This window comes from Hippocampus comes, unplaced genomic scaffold, assembly GCF_001891065.2.
Source record: "Hippocampus comes isolate QL1 unplaced genomic scaffold, H_comes_QL1_v1.1 scaffold76, whole genome shotgun sequence".
Lineage (NCBI taxonomy): Eukaryota > Metazoa > Chordata > Actinopteri > Syngnathiformes > Syngnathidae > Hippocampus > Hippocampus comes.
In genome coordinates, this window is record NW_017805277.1 from 892,886 (window position 1) to 908,213 (window position 15,328).

Consider the following 15,328-nt stretch of genomic DNA (forward strand, 5'->3'; position numbering starts at 1 on the left):
GAGAAAAGAGCAGAGCCCAAGCAATTTGGCTAGATTCGGAACTGGACATTGTTTTAATGTTGAGAAAAGAGCAGAGCCCAAGCAATTTGGCTAGATTAAATTAGGTTAAATTGATGGTTGCCAAACTGCACCACTTCATACAATCCACTGTATTATTTCATTCAGCTACCATTTTCCGTAGATTGTAGCCTTAATAGGGAGAAGAGAGTTTTGACTCCGCACTTCGATGGCTCATGATAACCCTCCCTGTATAAATGAATCTTCTCTCTCATAAGTGAAAATGTTCTCTGCACCAGACAGTTTTACATCCTCAGCCTGAGATCCCCTCATATAAGGCACATAAGAGAACAAAGCAGATGTAGTACATAAAAGCTTTAATACTCTTGGGTTTCATGTCTCATGATTTCTTGCTCAAGCAGGTCAAGGTTGTCCCAAACATCCCTTCTTCGTTATAAGATGATGTGAAGCATTATAATTATTTTATAGCATTCACCAGCAATTCTTGCTGACACATTTATCTTGAACCGCACTTTTGATATACTGATTCAGATTTTCTAATGAATATCAATTGGGCTCATTCATTAGTTGGAAAAAAAAGTGCCTTCCTAAAGCCTTGAGGGATGTATTCAGAACATGCAATATTCTCTGCCTTTTATACACTGTAGATGCAGAAAAAAGCTTTCGTCTTCAGACAAAATGACAAAGTGAGGGAAGAAAAAGGCTCAAGAACAGATATGTTACTGTTGACCTACTTATCGGTGGACCCAGCCTCTGTCCACCTGAATCATTACATCTGTGGTGCAGTCCCAACCAAATGCCACCACTGTCCATTAGCCATAGTTGTCTCCAAGACTCTTCCTACTTTTCCACGTGTTATTTTCACGTTATTCCCTTGATATATTATGGGATGGTAATTGGATGGGGACTAGCCATGACTCACAGTGGCTAGAACATGAATCAAGGTGGACAGAGCCTATCTTTGTATCCAATGGTACAAAAGAGGTTGCCCCCTCCTCCCTCCTCCTTTTTGAAAGGTAGCAACATGGCAAAAGTTCATTGTGATGACATTTATTTTTGGTCTCCCCCAGTGACAGTGTCACAGTGTTGTTTTCCACCATTTATGTGGACTGTTTCTTCGCAGTACGAGTGCTCCTGTCCCTGCATGACAAACAATTTAGCATTGGAAGTAGGGTCGAAGGTTTGAGTCTATTAAAGGGGAAGTCAACCCCAAAATGCTGTTTACACCAGCGATTCGCCCCTGCTAGTCTAAACCCAGCATTCTGATTAGTATTATGGAATATGAATTAAGCAGTAAAATCCACCCCTTCTCGGGCGGCCATTTTGCCTCTTGCTCTCAATTGAAAATGACATCACAGTAACTGAGGGCTCATTCAAAGAACAATCACGACTCGGTTTACAAACATCAGATAAACAAACTCAGAAAACAGGTGACTCAAACAAAAAATCAAGACTTGATCTTTTTGGGTGACGTGAATTGCTTGAATTATTTTTTTCCCCACATTAATTTAACTGGTACTTGTATGAAACGTGAATGCTACAACCTGAGACTTGCACATATGTGACTCACTCTCACCACTGCTGTGTATGCAGGTTTATTGTCATCCAGTAGAAGAGCATTTAATTTTTCTACCTATCCCTATATGCCGCTGGATGGATAGAGAAATATGAATTGAAATAAATAAACAACAATTGTTTCATAATTATTTGCGAATCCTTCGCGTGTTCATTATTTCACTTTTTACCGAACAGTTCCACCCCTTATATACACTGTAGCCTTCAAGTAACTGAAATGATTATACATATTACTTTGTAGCCTGATCATTATTATTACAATGGTTTGGTTAAAATAAAGGCCTACCCATAATAAACAACCTCACCCCTATACCCGATGCTGTCTGCAGTTGAGTAATTAAACGCCCACATCCACTTTATGTCAATATGGTATTTCATACTGTATAATTTAGGGATACTGTGAGTGTACAGTGATAAGTAAAGTGAGCAAAATAGCGTTCTGCCTGTGATGTGTCAGAAATTAATGTGCTGCCACATCTAAGTTGATGCGTTGTTCCACTACCTGCAGTCTTCAGTGGGTGATTGGATACCTTGTATGGTGTCTTGGTGAGCCATGGGAGCCTTAGTGCCTTGTAGCTTCCCTGAGTCAGCACATGGGTTCTTTAAAGGTAATTTCCTGTTTCTATACGGTGTTCTGAAGGTTATTTGCTATATTTCCCCTGACACTCAATGTGATATCATATTCACATTGTTGTCTTGTGTCTGGACAGAATACGGTTTGCTTACTTTGACTTTCGCTTCGAAATTTTTTGTTGATATGCTGGCACACAGATAACGGTTAAATTTTGCAATCTGTAATATCCATATGAACACCTATTCCGAGATTTAATTAGTTGACTCATTTTTCAATCTGCTGCCATCAGATGCAACCTTGGAAAAATAAATACTGTACAGTGGCAATGCATTGTGTTCAGGCAAATGCAGAACATTATGTAAGATTTATTCCTCACAATAGAACATCTGACTGTCATGTCCTGTACAATTGTACATGCAGCATCAAGTTATTAGTAGTGGGGTGAATCTCAGATCACATGATCGCTCCCCTAAAACATGCAAAGTTCAGAGAGGCCAAACGAGATGGGTATTGAGTGTACTGTAATGCTTGATCTTTAGGGCATTTCGACAAAAGCACAGTTTAAAAAAAAAAAAGTGCTTAACGTGTCCTTTAACGGCCGTGATAGTTTAAAATAAAATCTATTCAGACAACCACACCGGAAATGCAAATATTTCTTCCAATTTCCACTTACCCACACTTTATATGCAAAGGCAGCAACATGTCCAGACCTTCCTTTGAAAAACAAAAAAACATCCCATCTCCTTTTTTCCTCCATATATTGGCCGCATTCGAAAAATATCCTGAGAATGCAAATTTGGGATGTGTTGCATGAAAGATGTTCCTTGTGTAAGACATTCTACAATCCTCAGAATTTCTAAATGAAAACCGCAAACTTGTTTTTATGTTACACATGTGCACGATAACTTTCGAAGTGGGAGGTTCCAATCATGCAATTTTGAGGCAAACTAAAAGTTTGAGACGACCTACACATTCAAGTTACTGTATGTCTATAAAATGTCACGAGGCAAACCCCTTCCCTCTCCGTTACTTTTGTCTATATTTAGATGAAATTTAAGACTGTTAAATGTGACTTAAAATTTGCTGGCACGGGTCATAAAGAGTTTATGATGGGGACAGATTACACCTGCAATGAACAAGTTCAAACTTGCACTAAGACAAGAACATATGACATTTTTGGTATGTTAAAACGCTGTAGAGGAAATCAGGAGTATGCTTGCTCTCCCCGTGCCTGCGTGTGTTTTCTCTGCGTACTCCGGTTTCCTCTCACATTCCATAAACATGCATGGCAGGTTAATAGAACACTAAATTGTCCCTAGGTGTGATTGTGAGCGCCAATGGTCGTTTGTCAGTGTGTGTTCCCTGCGATTGGCTGGCAACCAGTTCAGGGTGTACCCCGCCTACTGCCTGAAGACAGCTGGGATAGGCTCCAGCACACCCACGACCCTTGTGACGATAAAGCGGATTCGAAAATGGATGGATGGATGGAAATGAGTTGAAGATTACAGCTCATGTTTGCAAATGTGAATCTATGCAGCGTATTATCTGGCAAACTACCATTAGGATGTCAGTGATCATGTCATTTTTCTGTTTATCGGTCTGCCTGTTCTGCCATTTTTAATTATGTTTCCAGTTTGCACAGTATCATTGTGAGGCGTTGGTGGATGGAGCCTACTGCATCGCACCTGCTGTCAATGATCATTGTCAGGATGTTTAGATGCAGCAGAAGCAGAGTGTTGCCACGTTATTACATGGCTCGTCACCAGTGTTGCTATGTTGCTAATTTTTAGTGCACAGTTTGACTTGCACCCTCCAGCTGTACATCTGTGTGTGTTTTATAGTTTCATCTCCTTCAGCTCTGGCTGTCTCCACCTTTCTTGTTCTCACAGAGTAGTTTATTTACTTGGACTGTTGGTCATTGTTATTTTCTTCTTTGAAATGAGGATTTGTCTTTCTGACTTCTACGGCTGCAAGATACATTTTGTCGAATATAAACGGGGAAAACACGATAACTGACCTTAATTCATTTCAAATTGTGTTTTTTATGGGAGCCGCTTTCAAAAGGGTCATCACATGCTGCCTTGATGCCAACATCAGCACCTTTGAACACTCAAGTCCCCCGCAACCTTATAAATATTCCAAACATTTTGCAGATCTATTCCAAATTACCTTGTGCTACATAAAAAAAAAAAAAAAAAATTAAGAGGTCGGGGGAAAGGCCGTGTGCAACTCTCCTGTAAGCGACTTGAAAACTTTCAAACGCCAGCTCGGCCAAGTCTGGTGACAACGCTAAGAGATGAGAATTTACTTTGTGTTTTTAGAGTCATAAATTTACTTTAGACATGATCAGTAAAAGATAATTAATAACAAAAAATGTATTGTGATTAAGCAAGATCGGATGACTTGATTTACGACTTGCTTGAATCACGTAATGACTTGACTCTACTTGCTGGAAATTTGGTGGAGACTCGACATGCTTGATTTTTTTTTCCACAGTAACTTCAGACTTGAAGATTATGACCCGACACTGGCTTGTGATTTGCACATACGTGACTTTCTCCCGCCTCTGTTTACCACAGTTTTCATTCATGTTTTGGGGCATAAATTGAACTGTAACATTTCGTGTTGAGCTCCAACATTTCCCAGCAGTCTTGAATGCAGTTTAAGTCACATCAGATATCAAGATCCTGTGGGGAGTTGTAATGCATTTCTGCAAATGCTGAAAATAATTTTTGATATTGGCAGTGCAGCACAATAGACGCCATAATAGCTGGAGGCGCTCTCTGATGTGCGAAGGCTTTCCCATTACTGAGGTATCTAACTCTTGCAGGTATTCAAGGTCCATCTCAGAAAGGTTACCTGATGTGAAGCGGCTGTAATGACAGAGCTGATTAATGGAGTGAAAATGTTATTCCCGTCCCCTTTAACAATGTTACAATACTTATTTTGCTTTTATAGGGCCAAGCTCTAATGGCTGCTTGATGGCTCTCACATCAGTTCACCTATCGGGGTTTGTTGAAACCTTTTTCACCCACTACACTAATGACAGTGACAATGAGTACTTGGTTTATGAAATGCAAAGACAATTTTCTCCCACTCACTCTGCTTACACAGCCTGCGTACTGCTTAAAACATTTGTCATTTTGAGCTGCAGTCGTTGGCTGCACTTGCGGCCACTCATGAACAACAAAGAGCGCAGTCACCATTAATTCTACTCGCCAGTTAAATTGTGAAAGGAGATTAAGATACTTTTTAATCATGATTTTGTTTGGAGGTGCGTTGTGAGATTTGTTTTTTTCTTACGTAATATATGTACCTTGGCTCAAAAGACGGTGAAACCTCTGGATACCAGTTACCTCGTGCTCCATCTGATACAAGGTATTGTTTTGTTCACAAAAGCAGCAGATAGAAACAGGGCAGGGACAGCATTCTGCCCGTCAGGTCTATTACAGACCAATCATCACAAAAAAGTGAAAGTCAGCTGAATATATTCAATCAGAATCATGTGCGAAAATTATGAAAATCATATAAAACTGCTACTCCAGGAACAAAACTGAATCATTTCCTGCAGTGCCATTATTTACTCAACCCAATGAAGACAATAAGGTGGAATATGTCAAGGTTGCGGGGAGTTGCTGGAGCCTATCCCAGCTGACTTCGGGCGGAAGGCAGACTACACCCTGAAGTGGTCACCAGCACATATAGAGGCAAACAAACATTCACATCCACATCATCACCGAGTGGGAACCGATCCCACGCTGCCCGCAAACAAGTCAGGCGAGGGTACCACGACACAATCAGCGACCCCGTTTTCTAACAAAAGGAATAAATGTAAACGGGTAAAGGTTGGGTTCAGAAATCATTGACTTTTTTTGCTTTAGTTTTTTTACCTAATTGGAATATGATCTGTGAAACAAGGTTGAATTTTGAGTTGAAGAATGCACACACCCAAATTAATATATATATAAAATAAAAAAAAGCTTTCTGTCTCACAATCACCTATCGGATGACCTACATTTGAACGTGGTCAAAACTACAAGATCGGTATTGATTTCACTTTGAAGTGCTTCAATTGATTAATCATTGTTGGTAGACTGTAACCGCTTGATTACTAAGTGCAAGAATTGGAGCAATGTGACCTTTTGCAAATATAAATGTGTCTCACAAGATGTAATAATTGGCTGCAGTAAATTCCTCAGAGAGATCAATTAACAATAACAAGCAAATATCTTCCCAGAACGCTGAATTATGCGAGAGGTTTGGGGAAGCCATCCAAAGCTGTTGTCTTTTAGAATAGAGTACTGGAAAATTGGAACTAAGAATAATTTCATTTCCAGAAGTATTAGTGTAGTGCTAGATTTCTGATTAACTTTTGAGGTACAGATTAGAAACATGATTACAGCTATCAAGAGTAAGCCAAAGCTCTGTCAGATCATAAAACAGTGAAACAAAGAAACACAAGGCGCTAGAAACAAAAGAAATCAACAGTGCCGAGGTAGCAACCACGAACAACAAAACAGTGTTGTAACCTTCTTCTTCATGGAATCAAATGTACTTACGGTCGCAGGGAAAAAAACACTGAGGACAGAAACTGTAGGCACTGGACACTCTGATCAATTCAGTATCGAGAGAAAGGGGCAAAGTGAAACACTCAGGCAACACAATTCTGTGGCACCAGCACACTTCTGCAGCGGCCTCCAAACAGCAGCTGATTGCAACAGGTGTGACAGGTGTGTTGCCACGGCAATTGACTGAAATAGAAGGCGAACCAAAGAACATGAAAATAGACATGACATGCCTCTACTAGGAAATGTGATACTGTGCGACTATGGGTATATTTCACAAGTTTTCCTCCCCACTCCTTTGTGAAGTGAGGGTAAAGTTGTAACCACATTTATTCGATTCATTTTTTTCTCCCTGCTCAGGAAAATAAAGTAGTTTCATTTCAAAATGCGGCGATATTCAGCAGAAACTACAATTGTCATACTTGTTCATCATTATAATTAGAATAAATTTAAATTGAATAAAACATTTGTAATTGATGATCACCTTCATGACATGGGATTAGGCAGGTGTGTGTATGTCCGAGACTGTGGCAGGCTTGCGGCCTCCTCAGTATATCCATCCATCCATTTTCCGATCCGCTTTATCCTCACAAGGGTCGCAGGCGTGCTGCAACCTGCCCCAGCTATGTTGGGGCAGTAGGCGAGGGACACCCTGAACTGGTTGCCAGCCAATCGCAGGACATACAGAGACGAACAACCATCCACACTCACACTCACACCTCGGGGCAATTTAGAGTGTTCAATAAACCTGCCATGCATGTTTTTGAAATGTGGGAGGAAACCGGAGTACCCGGAGAAAACCCACGTAGGAGAACATGCAAACTCCACACAGGAAGGTCAGAGCCGGGATTGAATCCGCGACTTCTGCACTGTGAGGTCGACGGGCTAAGCATTGGACCACCGGGCCGCCCCTCCTCAGCATACGAAAGGGTAATTTGTAATTATTTGACTAATTGTAATCCCTTAAGAGACATATAACCCATGTTTAGATGTACCCCTTGTGGTGCTTGAAATCCTAGGAGGTTATTTGGAAAAATAAAACTGAAGTCTAAGCACTGGGGGGGAAAAATTATCTTAATAAAAAATAATTAGTCATAATTACCATAATCTTAGTCATAATAGTTACTCATAAACAGAATAGAGAAATTAACCCCACCCGGAATTCTTTTTGAACTACTGGCACCCATTGCGCCAATGTACCTTGTGTCCATGAAAAAGAAGCGGAAGGGATCCCGTCAAGACCTGCTTTACCTCACCACACAGCACTGACAATAAATATGCACCCACCTCCAAATATGACTTGTTATGTGTTTTGATGCACAACCTGCAACACACAACACTTTTTACAGAGCAGTTGCAACACGGTCAGATCCTTGTACGCTGTCAGGAGTCGACAGGGGATCTTATTTTAAAGCCAACTCTGGTTTAGGAGAGGATGATTTTCAGACATTTTTGGAAAGATATTTTATGATAGGGTGCTTAAAATGTATCAAATGTATTTGTAAGATGCAGCTGTGTGAATAAAACAATCTGAATTTTCAATAAAAACTCCCGGTTTTGGTTCGTGATGAATTTTAGGAGGTGACAGACCACCGCTGCTGTCTCTCACTCTCTTTTTTTTTTTTTTGTGATTGTTGACAGCAACATTGTTTTTAACTCATACATAATTCATAACTCTGTGCCCTACTATTGAACACTTTTTTTAAAAATATACGATTTCACCCTACAACTGGAATAAAAAAAATAAATTAAAAAAAAGGGTTCCGAGCACCTTTACCCTCAAAACTGAAATGTCATCATAGATTGTAAAATATTGCTGAAAATACAACTATATCTCAGCATTTGCAAGGAAGGGACATGGCTGAATCGACAATTAAAAGGACAATTTGAGGGTAATGGCGCAGTCGCTTCTTTTGGAGTCATTGATCTCACCTGTATTGACAAATTCATTATGGTCACCATATTTGTCAACATCATGAAATGCTTTCTAAAGATGGTCACCTGGAATATCTTCACCCTATTATCCCGCAAGAATTCCCCTCCTCAGAAGATTCCTCTTTCCAGTACAGCTTCGCGTTACTCAACATGCAATTGTGTCTGAGAAATGTATACAATGAGGAAAAAAGAAATCAACTATTTAAAACAACATCAACAAAAGTTTTGTTGTAGTATTCAGTAATTGGTAGTCCTATAATAGACCCCAGGAAGAAACAGCATTATTTAAAGATATGCAGTAGTTTATAGCAGGGGTGCGAGTGCCATCGGTAAATTGCACACAAAATGCACTTTGCTTGATAATAATAATAATAATAATAATAATAATAATAATAATAATAATAATAATAAAGGCTACATCGCAACAGCTCTGATCTCAAGCTGCCACTGCAGACTGCTGAGCGCTAACAACTTCCGGTGACGCAGTTCACGCGCCACCGTACGATAACGTGACCTGCTTGATTTTATTTTGTTTTTTAAATATATTTTGTGATAGTGAGACTGATAGGATGATTTGGGTTCAGTGTGCATTAACACAAAAAGTATATCCGTATTTTCCGCACTAAAAGGCGCACTGGATGATGAGGCACACCTTCATTGAATGGCCTATTTTGTAATTTTTTTTAATATATTGGACACACCGGATTATAAAACGCAATCTACAATGCATCCACTAGATGATCTTAAAAGGGTGTAGACATATGCCCTCCCTTGCTGTTGTCACAATCCGCTGCTCAATGCTGTAAAACTTTTGATGGGATATGTGTCACTGGATAATCTCACCCTCGTTCCCCTCAGGCATTGATGGCAGGTCCCTGACATGGGCCCAGGCATTTAGTGTGACTCCCAAGTGTCACCGGCAGCACAGCAGGACCCTGCAAGGCTGCAGGAAGCACCATCTATCATTGTCATAAGAGCAGCCATCCAAATCTGCAGAGCCTTTGCTTCAGCAGCAACCGTGACGTCCATTAAGTGGTCTCTATGACCGTATTGTGCTTGACGATATTTCCCTTTTATCTTGTTGTTTTGGTGATGGGAATAGCGTGGAAGGGGAAATAAACACAATGCTGCTTTGTTCTGTTATCTTAACTGGAAAATACAGCTTTGGTTCTATCGAGTGGGGACAAAATTGAACAGAAATTCAGGTTTAATCTTCAATGGAAGCGTTACAGTAGATATTGAGTGTTATATCATTCGTACTACGTTTGGGTAATTCTCCAGGGTTCTTGCACAGATAAGGTATGTTAACAGAATGTTAACAGTTGAAGTGGGACTTGCACAGCTATCATGACAGGAGGTGGGATCCTACGAAATGGGGAGGAGCAGGGCCGGCCTGTGACATAACCGGTGTATGCCAGAAATAAGCAATTTAAACAATGCCATAATCAGCTATTTCATCAGCGTTACCTGGGGGGTGGGGACAGAGGATGGCACGTCTTCCTAACAAGATGACAAGGACAAGATACTATATGTGCAGACTGTGTGTCTATTTTTTTTTAAATCAAAGCTATGCACAGAAGGTGATCTTAATTGTTTGCATTTTCAAATGCATATTGAAAAAAAAAAAACATTGCCGAACTAAAAATTCCCTCCACCCCACCCCGTGCAAAGGATTCTCTGGCATAAAAATTCTTCTTCAAAGATGGCACAAAACCGCTGAACAGTAGAGCAACATTACATGTGAGAACTCATTTTGATCATGTTTTCAAAAAAAAAATCGACTTACCTATACTCTGAGTAATTTACTCATAAAATTATACTCCCATTTGTTTGTCCTGCTTGTCATGTCATTCAAGTCCCCAAAGTTGTACGCTGGCTCACTCACCTTTGTGAAAAACAGAGCTGGAAAGGACAGTGCAGTAAAGTTGGTCCTGGATGCGTTCCCATCTGTAAAGTGAGTCCATCAAAACATCCACTTGTCCACTTTAAGTGCCCATAAGCATTTGTGACATTACTAAGCATTGAATATATTCATGATTTTGAAGGATGTAAATAAACTATCTGTCAATAACATTCAAAAAAACCCGCTGTATTAAATGTTTTGAGTCATTTTAATGCAACACTTTTTTGATATACTGTACAAAATGTGAAACTGGCCACACTGCAACATGCGGATTCCAACCAAGAAAACTTCGGCCTTTATTGTCTGGTCCAAGTCATGAAAAAAAATCATGTTAACACATTCGGTTTGATGGTTCTCGCCCGCTGAGCTAGTGCGATGGCCAATTCCTCTGCAAAGATGAGCTCCAGCCTCACACATCTGGAACATGACCACCAGCTCGTCTCGAGACGAGTTCAAGTGAGGGCCTGCAGCCAGGTTTCAGCTGACCCATATCGAGAGCGCTTACAAGCAGGATCATGCGTCACTTTTTTTTCATCGTTGTCCAAGCAGCAAATGGACAATGTCATGATATTTGCAATTGAGCCACGAAGACGCATCAATGTCCCCGTATTTGACGTGCTTTCATGACGAGAAAAGTTCTCTGCCAGGACCGTGCTTTCATGGACATATTTGTGGTTTGAAATACTGCATTTGGTTGATTAGGGAGTCCAACAATTGGCTAATGTGCACCATTGATGGAGATAGATTGCACACATCCCTGCCAAATATGCGTGTGCTTGCGGAAGACAGATGTTCCGCCCCGAGCTGCAGAACAACAGCTTGGCCTTTTCCAAGCATTCACTGCGAGGGGCTTTGTTGAATAGCAGAGCAAGAAAACATCCTGCAGCATAGCAGCCACAAACAGGATTGATGTTTGCGACCAAGACGTTTTGACTTCATCCAGTCAAGCTTGAGAGGGATCATTCAGCATCATTGAGCTGCGCTGAGATTTTGATGGAAGTGTTTTTCCCACAAGCTTTTCTTCATCTCTAAGCAGCCATTATTATCAAGCCATAGTCTTTCTACTTGTGACCACGTCACAAGTAGAAAGTTTGAGTCATTCGCCTTTGTCTATTGTTTTTGTGAGAGAAACTTTAGCAAAAACAACAGACACACACTGAAAAACAAAAAAATGTTCGTCAAAAGAAAACTGCAGAGTTTGCATGTTATTAGTCCCCCTACACCTACTACGTATCTGATATCACGATCTTTTTTACCGGAAAACATGAATTGTATTTCTGCAAATGTAAATAATTGCGGATGGCTCAACAATGATGTTTTGTCGGTTGCATATCCAGTGAATTTATGCATGTATGAGTCTCTGCTGTCCTACCAAATACAAATTTCAGTTTTGATGAAGTATTTCCAATCATCATTAACCGATATTATATAACCATGCTGGGAGGTTTTCTCGTTCTGCCACACCGAAAAAATCATCAGGAGGCAGTGAAAGTTGGGATGATTTGGCGCCGTAAAATCGCATAAAAATTCCGAGCATCCACTCATAAAAAAAAAAAAAAAAAAAAAATGCAACTGTGGGACCGTTTGCACCTCATGAGTTGGTTATCCATCCCATGTCAGTGCCACCATCAAACCGCTCCACTCGCTGCCATTTGAATGGCGCTTTGATTACTCTCGACTGAAACCCATCTGACATAAATATTAGTTTTGTGATACTTGATTAAATAGTGGATGTTTGTACATCAGCTGTATGTTTGACATACAACATGAGCTTTAAATGTCAACTTTTGTCATACAGTATATTTTATTTGTGGTTGAGGAGGCAACGTTGGAAAAATGCAGAGTGGCCTAAATAACCGAGAAGGCGCCATACATGATGCTTGGTCATTCAAACTGGTGTAATCTGGTTCTATGTGTGCTGTGCAGCACAAAATATATCGCAAAGTTAAATTTCCCTTTGAGTGATGACAATGTTTTACGCCATCAAAATTGTTCGACCGTCTTGGCCAATGAGTCATTGCAAACATTTTATGGATACACTCCTGTTGAATTTTACTTCCTGTTTTAATATCCCCCCCCGCAAACGTCAGCATGTTCCATGGGGAAGCGGCTGCTTGTCAGCGGTCCGATTTGATTTTCATCTTTCTATGAAGCATTATATGCAACTTTTATGATGTTCAGCCTCAAGTCTGGCTCTGTTTCCTCGCAGTCAGGAAAACCACTCAGCCGATGTGTCGATGGAAGTTAGCGAAAATAAGCTTGTGGTATACTTTGAGAGTATCAGCAGCAGACATCCCGCATTCAGAAATATTCCAGTGGCGGCTTATCTGAAGCTGTTAGTTACTTAAGAACTGCCTTATTCCAGATGCCCTCCGGATTTCCACATGAAACCTGACTACTTGCAGATTTTCAGTCTCAGAGGTATAAAAATGTCTCCACTTCAAGGCAAGGTGGGATAAAAATAAGAACTTTGAGCATTTATACATTTTCAAACATTTGGATGATTTGCAGTCTTGTTCTTTATTTTTTATTTTTTTTATTTTTTTTTTTTTTGCATTCAGTTGCGTTTTTTGTTCCCACATAGAATTGAATGAAGAAAAGTTACAGAGCCATTTTTAATTGTATATATAGCATAAAGGATGTGACAGTGAAAAATCTCAAACTTAAACTCAATAACTATCACAATATCATTGCATATTAAATGTCATTTTTGACACATTTATGCAAAATTGTTTTGGGCATTTGTGACAAACAATGATGCTAATATATTTGTCATATTTTAGACAATATTTATTTGCTGGCAGAAACACCCCTTTTTGTGTTTGTTTTGGTGAGGCAAAATGTTACCTTTGTAGCTATTTCAATAATTAAACTAAATTAAACTCATTTTTAACCTCCTCTTACCTAAAAGTGAACATGTGCTGAGCACTACAAGACCATGTTGAGTGAGTCTGCCTGTTGCACGTCCAAGGCGGCTCGGTTCATAAAAAATTAAAACAAGCTGCAATAAATGCTAAAAGAAAGCTTAGGAAATACTTCTCTGCATAAAAAAAAAGAAAAAAAAAAGAAAAGAAATTTATACCCTACATTAATATATATTGAAAGTAGAATAGACCACATTAATATAAATGGATCTCCTCTAAGATCAATCTTAGTCATCAAATGTCGTTAATGTAACCAGAGTTGATGTACTTTGCATCATAGTTGCTAGCTTTTCATCAAAGCCGATTCGATTATTGTCGTACTTGCAAATTGGAGTCCCTTAAGAACCATCAGTTGCGTAATTTTCTTTCCAATGTGTATTTTACAGTTAACACAGAACAGCCATTGCTTTGCGTCAACAAAACCAAAATTATACCAACGCAGACACACACATTTTTTTTGTGGTATATGCATGGCATTTCCATCTCCTGATTTGATATTCAAATAGCCAACAGGTGATGACTCCTATCAGAAACTTCCATTTTCTGTGTATGAGGTCTGATTATTTGGACTCTAAGAAATCTTGCCTAGCAACAAATTGCTGGGCAAAAATGTGAGCATACCACAAAAAAAAAAAAAAAGAATCCATCCATCCATTATCCTAACCGCATATCCTCACGCCGAAAAACGCGATTGTGATGTTTCTGCATCTACAAGACTCTTTAAGTTAGTGGTCAGATTTTAGGCAACAGAAGAGTTGATCCACTAAGATTGTAAAGCACCTTTTAGTGCTTCAAATATTTAACCTGGGAACAATGGTCTCATTTAGAATAGTGCGCGCAAAGACAAGCTGTCATTCATAGCTGATGTAACCTGCAGGCTCAGTTTCACGTTTATTCTGCCAGCCGAAAACATCGGTAAGATTTTTCACAACCTGTAGGCCTACACATATGCCGAGTGCATTATAGGGTCAAAGTGAAAAAGCCAACTCTATCCGTCACAATTACCTCAAAGCGCAAACGTCGTCACCGGAGCTCAAAGCAAAGAGAATGGTTTCCATAAATTTTCCACTGTCGGGTTGGCAATCTCTTTTACAAACAAATGGTGAATGCTTTCAAATGGGGCCTGGCATTCAAAAGTATAAAACCTCCAGGTGTGTACACAAGGCCATCATAATTACCTCAGCAGAAATTCCAAACCTTATTCAAGAAAAGAAAAAGAGAACAGCTTGACTATCTTGATTGGACTTTATAGCTGAATTTTTTTGAAAGGATCACAAGCAAAAAAAAAAAAAAAATCCTGGCATGCTTTGTTTACATTCTGTCACATTCATTTGAACAAGAAGTTGTTGTGAAGCAGTAATCCAAATATATTACATATAACTGGATGTGTGGATACACTTTCAAAGTAGGGTTTTTAATCAGGGTCAGGTTTTCAAAGTAGGATAACATTTAAATTTACACCAGTAGCAGTTACTTTCTAATGTGTTTAATCTCCAAGCACTAAAAAAAAAAAAAAAAAGTTCCAGATTGCATATACGGGTACACTGAAATTTAATCATCAACATACCTGCAGTAGTCGGGTGTCTAATTGTTCAATCCCATGCAAACATTAGACAGCAGGATCATCAAATAAACTAGACGACAATAGACAGATGATTTAATTCTATGACTAAATGTTGCAGCTGCTGAAAGACTCAGCTTGCATGCTCATCGTTTTTTTTTTTTTTTTTTTTTGCTGGGGGGATAATTAAAAGAGGAAGCGGTTTGTTGGAAGAGCGGGAAGCAAGCGTGAGGCGCTTGGACGGGGCGAGCGAATGCATGCAGCTGGCCACTA

The 15,328-nt window shown here is 39.6% G+C and overlaps 1 protein-coding gene across 1 annotated transcript in view; it reads right to left on the minus strand.

Annotated features, from left to right (window-relative positions):
* eys (eyes shut homolog) overlaps positions 1-6,880 on the minus strand; it is a 172,694-nt gene extending 165,814 nt beyond the window's left edge. Inside the window, exon 1 of the mRNA XM_019870330.1 lies at positions 6,727-6,880. The gene's annotated coding sequence lies outside the window, so the exon portion shown is untranslated. The remainder of the gene's footprint in view (positions 1-6,726) is intronic.
* Positions 6,881-15,328: the final 8,448 nt, after the last annotated feature.